We start from the raw sequence: 17,610 nt of genomic DNA on the forward strand, positions 1-17,610 counted from the left end.
GAGAATCTGTGGTAATATATAAGTGTAAACTTGAAAACTGACAACTATTATGCCCTCCTCTGCAGCTCAGTCACAAAATGTAAAAAAACCCTATAAATAAGCAAAATAAAAATTAAAACACTTCTATTTTTGTACTCAAACAGTTACAGTGTCAGTAGTACTACTACATTCTTAACCACTAGGCTACCATCTCCTCTGAATGACTGACCTGATATACAGAACAGTGGCTTATTACTGCCCTAAATGCTATTAATCAAGATCATTACTAAGAAATTACTGCGAATGTCATTCAAAAAGTGGCACTTTATTGTGCAGGACTGCTGAAATCAGATTTATGGATCAATCTCACAGTTTTATGGGTGAAATATTAAGTCTTGGTCATATTTCCCCCCAAATAAAAATATTAAAAACAATATTTGCCACAATGCAAAAAAAAAAAAAAAAAAAAAAAAAAAAAAATAAATATATATATATATATATATATATATATATATATATATATATATATATATATATATATATATATATAGATATATAATAATGATCTTATAAAAATGCTTATTTTATGTATGCAGAATACTTAAAAAAAATTATAAAAAAAATCTTATTTCTTTCTTTTGATTCTGGCATGAAATATGATCTGGACATGTTTTTGACAGGCTTTGTAAGATTCACCCTCATAATTAATATTCTAACAAGTAATACTATGCCTATTACATGAAGAACAAATATACTGAAAATTAGGGGTGGGATAATATGTTTCTCACAATTTGGTTCAATGTACAATATGAAGTTTAGGATTCGATATAATAGCTAATTTGATTTAGCAACACAATGACAAAGTATAACAGAAAATTGTTTATTTATTTATTTATGTTTTTAGAATTTGTTTTAAGCAAAATTGAAATAATAATTTATCATCAGAATAAAGTTCTCTAACACACAATATGAATGCAAGAGTTTCTTATATAACTTTCTCTTTAAAAAAAGATCATAAACAAATAAACCTTACAAAATAGTTAGCTACATTCAGGCTAATCAGGTGCAGGACAGGCAATGTAACTGAACATGTCCTGAAAAATATGAAGGGTTTAATCAATACAGCTGCACTTGTTTATATCCGTAGCCTAGCTCGGGGACATATTTTTGCAATGAATATATCAATAAATAAATCTATAATTATATCACTTCGCAAAAAAATATTTTTCATGCTGTTGATGATATTTTAAACATATCTTGATAATTGTATATTTACTTATAACATCATAACATTACATAAATGTTAATTTTTTATTCAACCTAACAGCCATTGTAGCAAAGTAGATAAAAAAAAAAAAACATACACAAGGAAGAGTGGTATTTAATTTATAATATAATAAATATCATTTGTATGCACCAGTACAACAATACAGTAATAAAAAGGCAGTGTTTACCTACATATTTTTTTTTACCTACATTTTATTATACTTCACTCACTTATATTTTGGAACCTAGCTGAATATTATTTATTATTGTCCAGTCAAGTTTATTATTATAATATGATGCTGAATTAGCTATATTATTTTGAGGGCTGTTTTATTGACCTGGGCTTTTATTTTGACGGAACAATGAAAGTGCACTGCAGTGTCAGCATGTATTTCACAGTTTACAATGTTCCTTATTACAAATCTGAAGTGTTGTATAAAGTATCCATTTGTCACACTTGAGTAAAAGTAGTTACCTTCATGGAAATTGACTCAAGTAATTAACAGTAATTCCAGTATAAGTCATCTGTAGAAAGGAAGCCATTTTTTTTTTTTTTTTTTTTGCAAAATTTTTTCAACTTGTATCTGGACTTTTGTTCAATTTAGTGGTAAGATATCAGCTCACTTTTCATTCACAGTTATTTTTTGGAACCCATTCAACTTAATATTATTATCATTTGTAAACAAATGATAATAATAATAATAATAATATATTATAATAGTAATATATAGTAATATATCTCAATCGTGCATCTTTTGTCACGGATCCACAGGTCTCTCTCTTTCTTCCTCACTGCCGTCAGCGCTCACTCTCCCCTGAGTTCTGATTACACGCACCTGCATATAATTAGTGGCTAATCAAAGACTGCATATATACCCCGCTTTCACACACACTCTTTGTCTGTTCTCATCGATAGTATCTCTGAGACTCCAGACCTTTCTACTATGTCAAACATACATGTGTCTTCATTATTGCCTGCAAGTATCATAAGACTGTTGCGAGTTATCTGTTCATCGTGTCTATACTCTGTCTGGAAATTACTCACCTGCTGTTTGACACTCTGCTCAACTGGATTTACTCACAATGTTTACATCACTGTTTCAATCATCTGTTCATTAAACCCTGCCACTGAGTTCATATCTCCTTTAACTTTTAAACCCTCACGCTTTTATTTTGACATTCTGAACTCTCCAGGAAGTCCTGTATGTGTCTGTTTGTAGGAAAATTCACATTATTTTAATTCACTTCTTATTCAAATTCTGGTAAAAATGCACCTCCGGTGCCGTTCTAAATGCATATAAGTGAACCAAACTATTGAGCATCCACATCTGAGATGTTGTTCGTGAGTAGTGCTCAAATATTGTGCAACGCTATGAAGGCTAAAAATAGCCACGAGTGTGTGTAAACAGAGCAGCGCCATTCAATAACGTGCTGGAGCTGCGCGTGCATTTTATATATTTACTTATTAAACACAGCCTTTTGTGATTCACAGAGCTATCGCACATCTTCAAGTGGCTTTGAATAAAATGCACGAGTCATATGAACTACTTTAATTGTGTTTTAATGGTTCTTTTATGTCATTTTTGGAGCTTGACAGTAACGAACATGACTAACACACAGTATCGGATTCGGATCGGGCTCATCGGTCCGATACCCGATCCGTTTAAAAACATCAGTATCGGAGATCGGTGCATCCCAAATTTTCACTGTATATCTTGCCATTGCAATCTCTAGGCACGATCATGATTTCAAGCTTGATTTCACTTTCTAGTGCTTGATGCATGCGCAGAGCCCTAGGTGGCGCTATAGGAAGTGTAATCAAACTTGAAATCCTGATCACCAAGAAGACTGCTAATGTCAAAATTTATAGGCGAAAAAGGAGTTATATTTTGGTCTATTCTCACGCAAAAACCAATTTGATCCGTTCAGAAGACATTGATGAAACCACTGTAGTCTTATGAATTACTCTTAAGCTGCATTTATGTGCTTTTTGGAGCTTTAAAGGTCTGGCCACTATTCACTTACATTGAATTGACCTTCATAACAGAAATATTCTTCTGAAAATCTTTTTTTGTTTGTGTTCTGCAGAATTTTTATTTTTTTTTTAAGTCATACACATCTTGGATCGAATGAGGGTGAGAAAATTATGAAAGAATTTTCTTTTTTAAACGAATCATCCCTTTAATGGCGCATTCAAGTCAAATCAGAATGATCATATTTATAGGATTACGGGGCCAGTAAGCAGCCACCCAGCAACCACCCAAAACACCCTGGTAATTGCATAGCAATGTGCTGAAACACAGTTAAAACAACTTAACAGCATAGCAACAACCTGACATCCACCTAGAACACCCTGGCAACTGCATAGCGATGTGCTGAAACACAGTTAAAACAACTTAACAGCATAGCAACCACCTAGAACACCCTGGCAACTGCATAGCAATGTGCTGAAACAAAGTTAAAACAACTTAGCATAGCAACAACCTGACAACCACCTAGAACACCCTGGCAACTGCATAGCAATGTGCTGAAACACAGTTAAAACAACTTAACAGCATAGCAACAACCTGACAACCACCTAGAACACCCTGTCAAGTGCAAAGCAATGTGCAAAAAACACAGAAAACAACTTAGCAACAGCATAGTAACAACCTGGCAACCACATACTGTAGCAATGCGCCAAAACACACAGCAGAGATCACATTGATAACTACATAGCATGCCCTAGCAACCATCCAGAAAATCCTAGTTACCACATACTGTAGCATAAATGTGCTACAAAGCAAATATAACACTTTAGCAACCACCAGAAAACTAGTTTTGCTTTTGCAAAGACCATCCACATCTTCATAAAATATAAAAATAAAAATTGTTGGACATTTTCATGAGTGCTGGTAATTATCCATACACATCATATCTTGTTTAAATGTAAAATGTAAACGCATTTGATTGACTTTTATATAAACAGGTCTCCTGGAAAGGCAGGAGACTGATCGCACAAAACTTCATTATTTTACAGCTTTCATAATGTTTAAGCCTAAACTTATAAATTTAATTAGTCGAAAAACTCACACGTGCAGTTTCTTGTCTTCCCCAGAGACAGAACATATAATCTGGCGCGCGCTTTGATTGTGATTTTGATTCAGATTCGTGATTCTCAAAACGAATCATTCAGACCGCTTTTTGAATCTTTTTGTTCAGTTCAAATGAATCAAATTTAAAAGATTAGATTCAAATGATTCTTTTAAGGAATCACACATCGCTATCGCCGATCTGCATGCATCTTTGCACGTACTGCTGTTATTTTTTTAAAATATTTTTTTAGGTGTTCAGTCGCAAAAGTAACGAAAGGGTCTAGAGAAATTTATCGGAGTAAAAGTATCAATTTTCTCTTGAAAATGTAGCAAAGTGAAAGTAAAAGTCCAATGAAATATTTACAGGTGCATCTCAATAAATTAGAATGTCGTGGAAAAGTTCATTTATTTCAGTAATTCAACTCAAATTGTGAAACTCATGTATTAAATAAATTCAGTGCACACAGACTGAAGCAGTTTAAGTCTTTGGTTCTTTTAATTGTGATGATTTTGGCTCACATTTAACAAAAACCCACCAATTCACTATCTCAAAAAATTAGAATATCGTGACATGCCAATCAGCTAATCAACTCAAAACACCTGCAAAGGTTTCCTGAGCCTTCAAAATGGTCTCTCAGTTTGGTTCACTAGGCTACACAATCATGGGGAAGACTGCTGATCTGACAGTTGTCCAGAAGACAATCATTGACACCCTTCACAAGGAGGGTAAGCCACAAACATTCATTGCCAAAGAAGCTGGCTGTTCACAGAGTGCTGTATCCAAGCATGTTAACAGAAAGTTGAGTGGAAGGAAAAAGTGTGGAAGAAAAAGATGCACAACCAACCGAGAGAACCGCAGCCTTATGATTGATAAGCAAAATAGATTCAAGAATTTGGGAGAACTTCACAAGGAATGGACTGAGGCTGGGGTCAAGGCATCAAGAGCCACCACACACAGACGTGTCAAGGAATTTGGCTACAGTTGTCGTATTCCTCTTGTTAAGCCACTCCTGAACCACAGACAACGTCAGAGGCGTCTTACCTGGGCTAAGGAGAAGAAGAACTGGACTGTTGCCCAGTGGTCCAAAGTCCTCTTTTCAGATGAGAGCAAGTTTTGTATTTCATTTGGAAACCAAGGTCCTAGAGTCTGGAGGAAGGGTGGAGAAGCTCATAGCCCAAGTTGCTTGAAGTCCAGTGTTAAGTTTCCACAGTCTGTGATGATTTGGGTGCAATGTCATCTGCTGGTGTTGGTCCATTGTGTTTTTTGAAAACCAAAGTCACTGCACCCGTTTACCAAGAAATTTTGGAGCACTTCATGCTTCCTTCTGCTGACCAGATTTTAAAGATGCTGATTTCATTTTCCAGCAGGATTTGGCACCTGCCCACACTGCCAAAAGCACCAAAAGTTGGTTAAATGACCATGGTGTTGGTGTGCTTGACTGGCCAGCAAACTCACCAGACCTGAACCCCATAGAGAATCTATGGGGTATTGTCAAGAGGAAAATGAGAAACAAGAGACCAAAAAATACAGATGAGCTGAAGGCCACTGTCAAAGAAACCTGGGCTTCCATACCACCACAGCAGTGCCACAAACTGATCACCTCCATGCCACGCCGAATTGAGGCAGTAATTAAAGCAAAAGGAGCCCCTACCAAGTATTGAGTACATATACAGTAAATGAACATAATTTCCAGAAGGCCAACAATTCACTAAAAATGTTTTTTATATTGGTCTTATGATGTATTCTAATTTTTTGAGATAGTGAATTGGTGGGTTTTTGTTAAATGTGAGCCAAAATCATCACAATTAAAAGAACCAAAGACTTAAACTACTTCAGTCTGTGTGCATTGAATTTATTTAATACACGAGTTTCACAATTTGAGTTGAATTGCTGAAATAAATGAACTTTTCCACGACATTCTAATTTATTGAGATGCACCTGTATACTCAATAAAGTACAAATATTAAAAAACTGTACTTAAGTACACTAACGAAGTATTTGTACTTCATTACTATACACCTCTGTAAATCTGGTGAAATACTGTCACCTCCTCTATTTCTGTAATGCTGCATGGCATTACTTAGATTTGTATAATAACTATAAGCTGCTTCAAATGTTTGGAATTGCCCGAATGGGTGAACCTGCAGCACTTTTCCTCGTGTGAACCAGGGCCCCACACTACTGATAATGTGTACAGTATTTACATTGAGTTAAAAAAAAAAAAATTGTAAAACAAACACTAAAATAGTACTCTCTCATTAAGAATAAAGTCAGTTCAACGAGCATCTCTCACAAAGGTGTTTCAGTTAAGTGCACATGAAGGAGAGAGTTTCACTTTATTATCCAGTGAAAGTGGAGTGTGATCTCATCTTTAATGGACAGACATTACATGGAAGAAAAATGTATTTGTCATTTCAAGCACTTTTAAGTGCATTTCAACAAAACAAAGCAATTTTCCGGGTATTCCAGTACTTACATTTCTAAATGCTAAATTCAAGCATAGATAAATTAAAATGACCCATGGACAGAAAACAATGTTGAAAATTTTGAAATATCAAAGTTTGCGATATGTCGAAATTCGATATCTTATCCCTACTGAAAACACTCAGACCGCTGCCTGTGTGGATGTTGAAGTGAGTTTAAAAGGAGCGTTTAGCCTATTTTCAGCCTATTGCCCACAAATCAAGGACCTTAAACATTCTTCTCTGTGTACATTTGTAAATTACGAGCCAACATGCCCGTTGGGCAAACCCTTGCCACACACAGAGCTGAATTAATCAGGGCTTGTAGTGGATGTAGAAAAAAAGATTTCCTCTCTGATATCCACACCTCCACCACACCATTACACACACACACACGAGAGAGAGAGAGAGAGAGAGAGAGAGAGAGAGAGAGAGAGAGAGAGAGAGAGAGAGAGAGAGAGAGTTTGCAGCACTTCCTACACAGATACTCAAATCGTCACACTATTAACACACAGTCCAGCACACAGACACAAACATACAGCAAGCTAATTAGAGTAAACACACACAGTTCTGTCACTGATAATGTGTAACACTACGCCTACACTGCAAGCAACGTGACAAACTCGAATGCATCCTAACATCCACTGCATCCTAACCAGACATGACACAATAAAGTGACAATAAAGAACATATTGCTAAAAATATGACAGAACTGCGGACTCAGTTGCGTAAAAAATGCAGTGGGCTACGCAAGTAGTCATGCTGCTCGCACAGTGTAGACAGCTTTGTTGATTATAATGACACTCACTCACAGTGAAGACATGTTGTCATGCTAACGATATCCATATGTTCTTGTGGACTCGCAGTTGTCAAAATGTACTAATGACAGTTTGAATTCTATGACAGCAATCCATTTTGGCATCATATTCCAAAGACATTTTAACAAATGTTTCAACACATATCCATATACTAACAGCATGACTGAACAGCTGGATGTTGTACTAGTTGTCCTGACATTAAATTCTTGAACTTTGATATAGAACTGTAGAGAAAGAGAGAGAGAGAGGGAAAGGCAGAAAAACAGGATGCTCACGGAGTTCTTTTAGTTGTTGCTGCAGGGTTATGGAGGCGTTGTATGTCCTAAAAACCTTTGCAGTCACTCCTGGCATGAGAGAACTCAGGTGTTTATTGAGCAATTGAGTCTGTGAAGACAATAACAAGACTTTAAATTAAGTATTTCCACACAAACACAAAGAAATCATCATATTTTAGTCTCCAGCTTCACTGCTGGCCACTAGATGGCGATATTGCCTTGATTGTCAAGAAATAAATAGCCTTAAAACAAACATACATAAGTTTTATTTTTCTCAATACATCAAACATTTGTTCCAACTTTAATGGATTTGTGAGTGCAGGAGTATGGGCTCTATGTTCCAGACAAAGAAAATGTATCCATTAAATCTGCCTCTAACGCTAGGTCTACAAAAGAAGATGTGTGTCTTAAAAAAAGCTTGCAGACAAGCTACGAAAACAAGAGGCACATGCAGACCACATCAGACTTTATTCACTTAGACACAGTGGGCTTCACCTATCAGTGACCCAGGAAAAGCAATAAAAGTATGGTTACACACATCTGCATACTAATTTATGCTAAATTTGATCTCTTTAAAAATACTAAATATTAATGTCGCCAGTTGTATACTTGCAGGTCATCTGCTGCTAATGTTCATTGTACATGCTGCCACCTGATGACTCACACAAACACTTGACGCATGTTGACCATGTTGTTCTGGATTCACTGGGTAACATGATGACATTTGGGCTAGGACACCCAGTGACTCATAGGAACTCAATTGAGAGTTTATGTATGTGTGTTTCTAATCTTGCTATACACCGATGTGCCAAAATATATGACCACTCACAGGTGAAGTGAATAACATTGATCATCTTCTAACAAGGCCACATGTAAAGGTCTGGGTAGATTAGATGGTAAGCGAACAATCTGTTCTCGTAGTCAGCGTGCTGAATGGTGAACAATCAGTTCTCGTAGTCAACATGTTGAATGCAGGAGAAATGAGCAGGAGTAAAGACCTGAGCGACTTTGACAAGGGCCAAATTGTTATGGCTAGATGACTGGGTCAGAGCATCTCTGAAACGGCAAAGCTTGTGTGGTACTCCCAGTCAACAGTGGCGAGTACCTACTGACAGTGGTCTGAGGAGATACAAACCACAAACCGGCAGCAGGGTCTTGGGCGCCCAAGGCTCATCGATGTGCGAGGGCAATGAAGGCTATCCCATCTGGTCCGAACTGACAGAAGGTCTACTGTGGCACAAGTCACAGAAAATGTTAATGATGTTTATGGGAGGAATGTGTCACAACACACAGTACATCGCACCCTGCTGCGTATGGGGCTGCATAGCCGCAGACTGTTCATAGTGCCCATGATGACCCGTCCACTGTGGAAAGCGCCTACAATGGGCATGTGAGCATTGGAACTGGACCTTGGAGCAGTAGAAGAAGGTCGTCTGGTCCGGGGAGTCCTGTCTCGTGGATGGCCGTGTACGTGTATGCCGTTTATCTGGGGAAGTGATGGCACCAGGATGCACTGTGGGAAGACGACAAGCCAGTGGAGGGAGTGTGATGCTCTGGGCAATGTTCTGCTGATAAACCCTGGGTCCGGCCATTCATGTGGATGTCAATTTGCCACATGCCACCTACCTAAACATCATTGCAAACCAGGTACACCCTTTCATGGCAATGGTATTCCCTCATGACAGTAGCCTCTTTCAGCAGGATAATGCACCCTGCCACACTGTACACATTGTTCAGGAATAGTTTGAGGAACATGATAAAGAGTTCAAGGTGTTGTGCTGGCCTCCAAATTCCCCAGATCTTAGTCCGATTGAGCATCTGTAGGATGTGCATGTCTGATCCATGGCAGCTCCACCTTGCAACATACAGGACTTGAAGCATCTGCTGCTAATGTCTTGGTGCTAAATACCACAGGACACCTTCAGGGGTCTTGTAGAGTCCATGTCTCGGCGAGTTGGCGCTGTTTTGGCGGTACGTGGAGAACCAACGGCATATTAGTCATAATGTTTTGGCTCATCAGTGTACATTTGATGACAGAATTGCTGAAAAACTTCCCCTAGAAGTTAAATCTGAAAAACCTCTTTTATATCCTCAAAAATAAGAATTGCTCATATAGAAACTAAAGGTTTATATTCAATTCTAAAGTTGCATTTTAAGGATGGCATTATGGTTAGTCTATGGTAATTGTAGTTATCTTTTAAAAATATTGGTCTTTCTGCCATTTTATGCATATGGATTGTGAGGAAGGACAGAGGAAACAATTGGTAAAAACGAGTGGGTCGAGATCAGGAAATGACACAAGCTAGACTCGAACTACTTGCAATGCCCGTTTGAGTGCCACTGTAGATCACATTTGAATGTGCAAAACCTGCCAGCCCAAGCCTCAAAACTTATTAATTAGAATGGTAGAAGTCAACTAGATTTTTACACATATCTTGTTTGCCCGGGAAAAACTTGCAGCTATATTGATTACCACAAAAAATAATTCTGACTTCTCTTCCTACTTTTCTTTAAAAAAAAGCAAAAATCTGGGTTCCAGTGAGGCACTTACAATGGAGGTGAAAATGGCCAATCCTTAAATGTTAAAATACCATTTCAAAACTACAGCCACAAGATATAAAAAAAAGTGTTAACATGATTTTAGCGTGATAAGTTATAGCCAATTTTACAACTTCGTTGCCATGACAATGTAATGTCAACAAACCCTAAAACAACTGTAAATATTACAATTTAAAAACTTCACAGCTCAAATAATACATGAGTTTTAACAGAAGAAATAATGTAAGTGCTTTTATTAAATTACAAGCTTCACATTTCTGTCTTTAAACCCTCCAAAAATGTCCCCCATTCACTTCCATTGTAAAAGCCTCACTGTAACTTCGAATTTTGCTTTTTTTAAAAGGATGGATGAGTCTAAATGATTTTTTTGTGGTAATCAACATTATGCCACAAATCCTGTCGGTTGAGCTTAACTTGTATTAAACCCAGAATATTACTTTAATGTATGAGCAATAGTATTAGTAATAACTGCCTTAGCCAGTACCACTTTTAAATAGTACCCATTTAGATATTGAATATAGCACACAGAATTTCTTCATGCAGGATTTTTGTTCTTCTTGAATATAAAAACAGCTTCTGGTAGGCTGAGGGTTTGGCCAAGTTCAAGACATTTATTTTTGCAAACAGCATATGCACCCTCGCATCCATACTTAAGCTTTAAAGCACAGTGGCATGTAATACAATTTACAGCACGTTGTGGAATCGGCCAGTATTAGTCTCTGCCACATCTTTCCTCTTTCACCCCTTCACTTGGCCTTTCACCATGTCAACTGAAAGAGCCCACAGCAGCGATTAACATTCCCTCTCCAAAACGGTCCACCATTATCAACCTGACCCCAGAGAGGGGGCACATCTCTCTCGGTCATTGTCTCTCTCACACATATGTAACAGGGTTCATTTGTGGGGTAAAGGAGGAGACGGGAAGTGTGACTTCAACTCAAAAAGGTCAGTCTTTAATAACAACTCAAAATAGCTTGCAGCATTTAACACACATACAGCTTTGTGTGACTCTCTCTCCCAGTCTCTGGCGTGGTTCCTCTTTATATCACTCTCCCCATTGCTCACTGCAATCAGAAACAGATGTTAGACATATAGCACTCAAGTGTGTGCACCCTTACCGCTTTCTCTCTGGATGAACCCTCCACCACGCCCCCACCATGCCCCCACCTCCAAATAACCCCACCGCCCGACTCAGGCCAGGTATCAATCTGGCCTGTCTCCCCCCCATGGCTTTACAGGTATCTGATCTGCGTATTAGTATCCTTCAAGCGGTGGAGCCACTGGAGTGGTGCGTGGTCAGAACAGAGGGTGAAGGCCCGCCCCAACAGACAGTATCGGAGGGTGAGAACAGCCCTTTTGATGCTGTACCATGGTGCTGTACTCTCTCAGCAATAGCTTGTGATTAATGCACAGTACCGGCTGCTCCTCCTCCTCAACCACCTGTGAGAGCATTGCCCCCAGCCCCCTGTCCAAAGCGTCCATCTGTAAAACAAATGGGAGAGAGATATTAGGTGCATGTAAAAGCGGCCAGCCGCAAAGTGTAGCTTTCACCTGTGTAAACGCCAGTTGACACTGCTCCGTCCACTGGACCGGGTCTGGAGCTCCCTTTTTAGTGAAATCAGTCAGCGGGCTGGTGATGTCCGAATAATTAGGCACAAACCTTCTATAATAGCCAGCCAGCCCCAGGAACCATCTCACCTCCTTTTTGTCTTAGGCAGGTCACAATTGCTGCAGTCTTATCAATTTGGGGATGCACCTGCCCATGACCCAAATGGAACCCCAGATACCATACCTCCACCCATCCAATTGCACACTCCTTGGGGTTTGCCATGAGTCCCGCTCGTCACAGCGACCTCAGAACAGCCCAATCCTGATTGTATATGATGATGTCATCCAGATAGGCAGCAGCATAAGCCAAGTGCAGTCTGAGAACTTGGTCCATAAGGTGCTGAAACATAGCCGGGGCCCCGAACAAACCAAATGGAAGTTTCATGAATTGGTGTAAGCCAAACGGCGTGGAGAAGGCCATTTTTTCGCAGGACATCGGTGTTCGCAGGACATCTGCCAATAACCCTTTGTCAAAGCCAACGTCACATAAAAGCAAGTTGTGCCCAACCGATCCAGCAGTTCATCAATATGAGGCATTGGGTATGCATAAAATGTAGACACCGCATTGACTTTTCTGTAATCCACGCAGAACTGAACCGACTCATCGCTCTTAGGGACTAGAAACCTATCTATTACCCCCATATCGAGCATTGCATCTAATTCTTCCCGAACTACTTTTTCTTGTGCTTGGGAAGCCGTTAGGAACAGCTATGTACCACTACCCCAGGCGTAGTTTCGATGTGGTGCTGTATGAGGTTTGTATGACCAGGCAGAGGTGAGAATATGTCTGCAAATTCTTTCTGCAACATGGAAACCTCTGTGACTTGAGACAGTGAGAGGTGGTCTCCACAAGTGGAGTGACATGATTGGCTTTTACCTCTGGCCCAAGCTCCGCCCTCTCCGGAACTACCGTTGTATACATAACTACATCCATAATTTCAGGAGGTTTAGATGATATATTTGAAGTGCGTCAGCTCTATCTGTTCGTTTTACCTAATAATCAAGATCTCTCACTCGTCGTGTGACCTCAAAGGGCCCTTGCCACTTGGAAAGTAATTTGGAGCTCGATGTTGGGAGTAATACAAGCACTTTATCTCCCGGTGCGAATTCCCATAGCCAAGTGCCCCTGTCATACAGTCGGCTTTGACGTTCCTGAGCTTAGAGCAAATTCTCCTCTGTTAGATGACCCAAAGTGTGGAGTTTTGCTCCAGGATCAAGAACGTACTGAATTTCATATTTGCTGTATGAAGATCCCTCCTTCCATGCTTCCCACATGACGTTGAGCACGCTACGTGGCCGACGCCCATACAGCAGCTCGAACAGGGAAAACCCTGTGGAGGCTTGTGGGACCTCTCAAACTGCAAATAGTAGGGGTTCAAGCCACTTATCCCAATTTTTAGCATCCTCGTGTATGAACTTACGAATCATATTCTTCAGGGTTTTATTAAACTGTTCCACCAACCCATCTGTTTGTGGGTGGTAAACACTGGTGCGAATCGAATAAATACCCAATAACTAGTACAGTTCGCATAGTGTTCGTAACATAAAATTAGTGCCTTGATCAGTGAGGATTTCTTTCGGAATCCCCACTCGGGAGATTATTCTGAAGAGTGCCTCCGCAACACTACGTGCTGAGATGTTGCGCAGGGGCACTGCTTCTGGATATCGCATTGCGTAGTCCACCAGAACCAACACAAAGCAATGGCCATGTGCTGTCCACACTAATGGCCCAATGAGGTCCATACCAATTCTTTCAAAGGGGACCTCGACCAAAGGAATTAGGCGCAAATGCGCTCTTGGGTTGGCCGGCAGATTCACCAGCTGACATTCACAGCATGCCACACACCACCTGCGAACATCCCTGTGAATGCCCGGCCAATAGAAACGGCCATTAGATGGTTTAGTGTTTTTTCTCGCCCTAAGTGATCCACCATCGGATTATGATGAGCCGTCTGGAATAGCATTTCCCGACGGCTCTTCGGTATCAACAACTGGGTTGTATTTTCTTTTGTCTGTGCGTCCTGCATCACTCGATACAACCGATCATTTATAATAGAAAAATACATGTATGAGAGCGCAGTGTCTGACTGAAGACATTGACCATCAATTACTTTCACTTGGTCGAAGGCCTGTCTAAGGGTTTCGTCTCGTTACTGCTACAGGGGGAAGTTCCCTGCCGGGAATCCTTTAAGCACTGGGGAAGCCAAAAATTCCCCCTCCCTTACGTCATCCTGACGTGCAGCTGACGTAGACAGCCCTGGCTCCGCCTCCCCAGCCAGCGCATCGCACATCTCATATCTAATAATTTTCTCGCAGGACCATCCACATACATTCCTTTTAATAGAGTCTCAAATTTTGTCCAATTAGTTCCCAAAATTAGTGGATGGGTGAGGCGGGAACTAACCACAGCCTCCACTCTATGCTTTTGCCTCTGAAATTTAATAATGAGTGTCACTACAGGATAATTGTGAATATCCCCATACACACATCTCACCTTCACCCTTTTATTTGTGCCCAAAGCCTCATCTTGAACCAAACACTGTTGGACAGTGGTCTGATTACAACCAGTATCCACCAAGGCTTGATATGTACTTCCCCTGATACTCACAGGTATTCTGTACACTCCGGCTCTATTGAGGGCAACCTGTGGAGTGTCGGGGATGCGGACCAATGTTCCCACCTTCATCAGGGGGAATTGGTCCCGGAAATGCCTGGGTTCCCTGTGACTCCAACTTGCCGGCCCAGGCGTTACACCTGCACTTGTGACAGCGGGTTCAACCACCTGAGGGGCAGAGTGAAGAGACATTGGGGTCACCAGCAGTAGGGAAACCCCCCAGGAACAGGGAGCCAGCTTTGGTAGTACCTTTCCTCACCTCCAGGGTACTGGGACGGGCTGTATGACAGGGACAGAGTGAGAGAGAAGAGAAGGGAGAAAACAAGAGGGAGGGGAGAGAGAGTGGGAGGGCTCCACCCTCGGATACACAGACATATGTTCCTCAGCCAGTTGGACGGCTTCCTCCAGTGGCGCCTGGCAGTGGCACTGGACCCACTCCGTTGTTCCTTTCAGCAGACGATGGATCAGCTGTTCCAGCACCATGAGATCAATGACTTCCTCAGCGTTGCAGTCCTCTGCCAGCAGCCACTTCCGGCAGGCGTCACGGAGCTCTTGCGTTAAGGCAAACGGGTGGCCAAAGATTTGTCGGTGCTGTTCAGGGCTGCGACCAACCAGCTGCAAGATGGACTTTTTCAGGTCGTCGTACACCAGGATACTCACCGCCGGTATTTGTTTTGCCGTGAGCTGGGCTTCCCTGGACAACAATGGGATGAGTTTGACTGCCCACTGAGCACGCGGCCAGCTCCAGATCTCGGCCGTCCTCTCGAAGAGGTCTAGGAATGCCTCCAGATCATCTTCTGCCCCATTTTCATGAGGGCGACTGGAGGCATGGAGGCTGTTGTGTCCGGGGTCACAGCCGGGGCTTTCTCCCGATGCAGTAAGCTCCGAATCACCTGCCGGTCCTCTGCTTGAGCCTGAAGCACCTCCTGGAATCGGCGATCCTGGTCCTGGCGCAGCTCAAGCAGGGCCTGATGTTGAGCATGATGCATGCTGGTGAGGGACTGGATAAGTTCTGCCAATGGTGAGGACTCCATGGTGACATATAAGTCCTGGGTTTTGGCACCAGTGTAACAGGGTTAATTTGTGGTGTAAAGGAAGAAACAGGAAGCGTAACTTCAACTCAAAAAGGTCAGTCTTTAATAACAACTCAAAATATCTTCCAGCATTTAACACACAGACAGCTTTGTGCAACTCTCTCTCCCAGTCTCTGGCATGGTTCCTCCTTACATCACTCTCCCCATTGCTCACTGCAATCAGAAACAGTTGTTAGACATATAGCGCTCAGGTGTGTGCACCTTACCGCTTTCTCTCCAGACGAATGCTCCACCACGCCCCCACCTCCACAAAACAGTTTTCTTTTTCTCTCTCCTTCATTGAATTTTCTACGAGTCAGAATCCTTCTGCTGTAGAGATTAAGGCTGAAAATTTAAAAACAGTCTGAAAGAAAAACTACCATTTTTTTAGTGCAAGCTTTTATGATGCAAGTCTCTTGAGAACCGTATCGCTCAGAATGAAAAATCTATGACTGTCTGCCTCAGTCTCAGAACATTACACTCACATTTAGTCGATCAAAGAGGTCATCTCCTCCTTGCTTGTTGTCCATGAAAAGCTTGAGGTTTTTGAAAACCTAAAAGAGAGAAAACACATGTTAGCTTGTTTATCATATGCATAGAACGGAGGCTGAGAGAAAGAGGAAGAGACAGACTCTCAATTATATTTGACATTTCAGAGAAGTCCTTTTTTCCTTCACTCCTACTTAATAAACCAGCTAAAATATGCATGGAACTAATTAATGGTAGCAGATGTGATGCTTTTAAATTAGTCTCATTTGAATAACAATTTATCCTTGAGCTAAATGCCTGCACAAGAAAGTAAACATAATGCTTGCCAAGCAATGACAGTCTTTATATTTTTTTAGAGCATGTTCCCTAGTTTACCAGGGTCGTATGAAAGGAATGATTGACTCGTATGGTGACCTTTCTGTCTAATAATCACATAACGTGTAGTTCTCTCACCCTCGACCATCTGTCAACACTTAACATGATCACAAATTTAACATTCACACTAATATGTCCAGAGAGCTGCCTGATATTATCTCAAACACACTATACAGAAGGAGAGCATTTGATTACCTTATTTTAGATGGGTTATTTCTAACAGCAATTCCCAATCAGGGGTACTTAATTATGTTACTTGAAAAGACTTTGGTTGTGCTTTGTTAAACCTATAAAACAGAAATTATGACAAAAAAATATTAGGGATGTCCACAGATTAACTAATAAGATTAATATCATTTCATGATGTTTTCAGTTTCTCCAAAACAAAATAATAATTATAATTATTTTGGATGACACTGAACATATGTGCTACATGGTTTGATAAGGCTAAATTAAATAAAAGTCCCTTTCAAGGCAAGTCAGTCCACTTTGCGGCCGTCTTGGGAATGCTCCCGGTCAGCTATTTTCTATGGATACAAGTGGCATAAAAGTTCAGAATGGGGAACACCGAAATCTCCAAAATGGTTGGTTAAGATTACGACCTAAGTACGTATTTCAAATTAGTAGTAAAATCTGACAACAATGGTATTATAAACTGTGCTTTTTAAGCTCAGATCAGATCATGCTAAAAACGCTATTTTTCAGGCTGATCAGCTAATGCACATGCGCCTTCTGGAGTTGACTGACAGCGATGTCTGTATCTAAAATGTTATTGGCTCTTTTACCTGTAAGACGAGACTTCTTTTTCTACATCCGCCATATTGGGGGTTCCAATTTCTCCCATTAATTTTACAAACATTTTAAAAATATTTTCTAATATACAATTGGTCCGTCTTGGGCTAAACAGTCTTTGATGATATCCAATAGAATATGAATTTAAAGGAACTTATTTCTGGTTTGGTGTTGATGAAGGGGTACTTGCGCCTTACTGATAGGGCTGTGAAGATTGGGAAAATT

The 17,610-nt window shown here is 40.5% G+C and overlaps 1 pseudogene; it reads right to left on the minus strand.

Annotated features, from left to right (window-relative positions):
* The window catches only part of LOC127455917 (DNA topoisomerase 1-like), a 33,313-nt pseudogene that overhangs the window by 964 nt on the left and 14,739 nt on the right, over window positions 1–17,610 (minus strand).

Source organism: Myxocyprinus asiaticus, chromosome 18 (assembly GCF_019703515.2).
Source record: "Myxocyprinus asiaticus isolate MX2 ecotype Aquarium Trade chromosome 18, UBuf_Myxa_2, whole genome shotgun sequence".
Lineage (NCBI taxonomy): Eukaryota > Metazoa > Chordata > Actinopteri > Cypriniformes > Catostomidae > Myxocyprinus > Myxocyprinus asiaticus.